We start from the raw sequence: 4440 nt of genomic DNA, 5'->3' as shown, positions 1-4440 counted from the left end.
CTTATTTTCAGTGACGAAATAAATTCGTCACCAATGATTTTTTATTTGTAATTTTTTTTATTTGGCTATATAAGGTGACGAAATATTTCATCACCAATTGTATTTATTTATTTCAATTTCAATAGATTAGGTGACGAATTATTTCGTCACTAATTTTTGCTTATAGCTAGATATGGTGACAAAAATTTGTCAGCAATTTTTATTATTATTATTATTAATGTTCTTTACATTTACTTGCCATTACATTAACATGTTCATTTCCAACCATATTCATAAACAAATCATCCATTCAATTCCAACCACATCTATAAAAAAAAAGCATCCATACAATCTGGAAAGGAAATAAAGAACCATTCAACTCTTAAAACCATTAAACCAAGTTGTTCACAAAGTAATTACAACCATTTATATATAAATGTTATCTTCCATACTTTACAAAAAATTATTTGAGTTCAAGTAGCGCCACAAAAACTGTCTTTTAGCCACCAATCTCGTATCTGCACAAGTATAAAGAAAAATACATCAATACCATATCTACTGGAAGAAGCAACTACTTGTACAACTAATCACAAGATTGCCCAAAGTTCAGTTAAATTTGATACATTGATATTACTATCATGGATCTAGTTTAAAAATAAAGTTTGATACAAGTAATTGATTTAATTAATGAAACTTCGCATGAGATAAAATCCTAGAAAAATTAAGCTAATATGTCACTAATCCCAAATTCATTGAAGAAAATTTACATGCAATATAAACAAATTGCACTTATCAAGTCACTTACACAAGTGTCAATGCACTGTGAGAGTATAATTAAGGAAGAGCTACATTGTACATAAAGAACGCATGACAAAGATAATAGATTGCATGCCACCACAATACAAGATGTCAGTGAATGTTTCCCCACCTTTTGTACCTACCAGTGCTGTGTTTGTTTTATTGATATTCTAAAAAACACAATGATAGTGTACTGCTACCATGGCATAAACCAAAACTAAATCAAGCAGGGCCTCATATACACCCAAATGAGCAACTAAACCAGTTTTGTGAGAACACTACAAACTCATCCACGCTATTCAATGTAAGCAGAGATATTTAAGGCCAAATGGCAAAAGAATCCACAAGGTTACCAAGTTTAACATGATATAGAACTTTAAGGAATTACTCCATTTGGTTATTCAATAACTTGACCACTAAACAGAACAAAATATGTTGTAAATCCTCAACAATATATTCAAGTGATAGTTTGCATTAATAAAGAAGGTGGTACCTGACCGAGTCAACAAGTTTTGATTGCGAAATCTTAAATCCTGCACTAGCCCGAGCATCAACCCTTAGTGATGCTTCTACTATTTTAAATGTTTGGTCCTGTCAAGAGAAGAAAACTAAGCTTAATTCTATGCTGGAGGAAAATTATTTAGAAACTGAAAAAAAAAAAAAAAAAAAAAAAAAAAAAAAAAAAAAAAAAAAGTTATCAAGATAATGACTGGCAACCTAGGTGCTTCATTACCAACCTACAAGAAGAAAAGAAATCACAAACACAAGTAGTATGCAAGTCCAGTGGCTATAGCCCATTCTATATTCAAATCTTTTGAGGAATGTCACAATATAAAGGAAAAACATAACTTCTAATGCTAGAACTTTTTACTACCACAATGAGTAAATTTATGAGATGCACAAATGAACAAGTATCAAAGAAATAAATTGGAGCTGTTTGCAAGGTTGAGACAAATAAGTAAGCTAAATCTTAAATTTATTAATAGCAAAGTAGACATATTTAGTATAGGACATGATCCTAGATGCTCTAGACAGTCTCCAACGTGCCACTAACACCTATTGTCCTCATTAGTGCCACATGACCACTTCCTCTTATGCAAGTTATGGTTTCCCATAAGGAAAATAGTTTTTAGTTCAGTATCCAATAATAATCAAAACAACACTTTTTTACAACTTCTAGGATCACTGTGACCAAATAAACATCTACAATGTTTGTTGCCCCTGAATCATTTCTCACCACCCTTTTTCCTCTGCAAATTTTGTAACAACAAAAAAATGAAGGCCAATTGCCTTTTTTTCTAAATTTGTTTTCTATTTAGAGAGTATAAAATGCTCTAACTAGTAATTAATTGCTACATTATTAAACTTATGGCTTCTAGCTGTTAGGGAATATGAAACCTAAGCTAGGATCTATGGGATAAGAATTGAAAAATAGTACATACAAAACACTAGATATATGTGGTTCTCCCAAAAAAAGGATATGCCAACGAAATTTTTGTAGTCTATTACTTGGTAGTCTAGAGTCTAGACCTATGTGTAAAATTATAATAATAAGTCTAAAATGTCTTTTGTATTCTTATATATTAGAAATACCCTAATAATTGTACAGACACCACCCTAACCTACATATATGTTATCCTTTAATTTATGATAAAACGGCGAAAGAATGCCTTCATTACACAAGTGGAAAAAACTGCATATGAATTATGCTACTTTGCAAGAAAAACAACATAATAAAGAACAATATTGTTGTTCATGTGAAATTCTTTCAAATGTATTTGGTTACATAGGTTCTCCATTATTTTGATTCCCTGTATACATTGGTACCGTTACTACAAAAATAACAGAATCAATATATTTCCAATGTGTTCTATAAATTCCAGAACCAATATATCTAAAGTCAGGTGATAAGCATGTCAATTCTCATTAATATGAGTCCTAAAGAGACAAAAATAAAATAATAATATTCTTTTTCAAATTACCAAAGCATGGCAAACATTTCCATCATGAGTCGATGGACATGTAACCATGGCCATGGCTCCTTTAATCCGTCCAAGCTATTTCACCCACATAACTTGAGACTGATTATAAAATTAGTTTTTAAAAACCATAAAACCCACTATCACCCTCATCCAAATGTAAAGTGATCTCAGAAAGGAATTATAACTAGACTTCTCCATACCCATGTATAAACGCAGCAACAATTATCTTTAAAAAAATGATAAAACCCATCACTTTCTTAGGCTCTATAGAAGAAGAATCGTACCTGAGAGAGGCGTGACTGAGAGAGAGAGAGAGAGAGAGAGAGGCGTGGGATTGGGGATTTAGGGTAAAAGGGAAAAAAATAATTATAATGAAAAAAAAAAAATTTCTAGCGCCCAATTTTTTTTTTTTTTTTTGAAAGCTCGCGCCCAAAATATTGAAGGCCCGCCTTTATTTTATTTTTACCAATGGTGATTAGTTTAAGCATCTTTTTTCTGAGGCTCAATATTTCTTGATTGCTTTTTGCATTTTTTTTTTCTTTGGTCGTGTACAGTGTGAGTGTGTGACATTGTTTCGTCTTTGAGTTTTGACTATTTTGTTACTTTGAATATTTTTGTTGTTTTACGTTTTAGCTGACCTTAACTTTACTGACAAATATAAATTAATTTGTTTATTTCTTCTAATGCTACTACTTATGAAATATTGATTTTGAATTATAATGGCAAGTTTAATTTAGACATGTGTCTAGATTTTTTTTTTTTTTTTTAATTTACATATTCAAGTTATGATTTCTTAAACTTAATTTTATATATATTTAATTTTTTTATTTAACCCTGCAGTTCGACTGATAGTCCACTGGTTGAACCAGTGACCCAACTCATAGACCGGGTCAACGTCCGATCCAGGATTAATAACTATGGGTTAAATAGATATTAACCAAATTAAACCCAATTAACATTATTGTTAATTAGGTTTTAACTAAGTAGCCAATTAGACCCAATTTTGATTTAACTATCATTTCTATAAATCATCTAACTCTAAAATACCCCAAAGCCACTAAAAAGACCAAAATACGCATTAAACCTCAAAAATCACCAAATACCCCCTAAATCTAAAAAATGACATAAATACCCCAGAAACCTAAAATTTACCAAAATACCCCCATAAACCTAAAAAATGACTAAAATACCTCTAAAACCTAAAAAATTACAGAAATACTCCCGAAACCTAAAAATCACCAAAATACCCCCTAAACTTAAAAAATAACCGAAATACCCCTAAAACCTAAAAAAAATGACTGAAATATCTCTGAAACCTAAAAATCACCAAAATACCCCCCTTAAACCTAACAAATGATCAAAATACCATCCTGAACCTAAAAAATGACCGAAATAACCACTAAACCTAAAAATTACCAAAATACCCCTAAAACCTATAAAATGACCGAAATGCCCCTGAAATTTATAAAATGACCAAAATACCCCCTAAACCTAAAAAAGACCAAAATTCCCCCCGAAATCTAAAAATGACCAAAATACCCTCGAAACTTTAAAATGACGAAAATAACCCTGAAACTTATAAAATGAAGAAATATCCTCGAAACCTAAAAAATGACTGAAATATTTAGGTTTAGGGGGTATTTCGGTAATTTTTTAGGTTTGACGGGTATTTTGGTAATTT

The 4440-nt window shown here is 30.8% G+C and overlaps 1 long non-coding RNA gene across 1 annotated transcript; it reads right to left on the bottom strand.

Moving 5' to 3' along the window:
• Positions 1-338: 338 nt before the first annotated feature.
• On the bottom strand, positions 339-3115 carry LOC126726707 (uncharacterized). The gene is made up of 3 exons (XR_007656044.1): positions 3044-3115; positions 1271-1368; positions 339-497 (listed from the first exon to the last, which is right to left on the bottom strand). It is a non-coding gene; the product is annotated as an uncharacterized LOC126726707 (long non-coding RNA).
• Positions 3116-4440: the final 1325 nt, after the last annotated feature.

This window comes from Quercus robur, chromosome 5 (assembly GCF_932294415.1).
Source record: "Quercus robur chromosome 5, dhQueRobu3.1, whole genome shotgun sequence".
Lineage (NCBI taxonomy): Eukaryota > Viridiplantae > Streptophyta > Magnoliopsida > Fagales > Fagaceae > Quercus > Quercus robur.
This window is presented reverse-complemented; position numbering and strand designations above follow the sequence as displayed.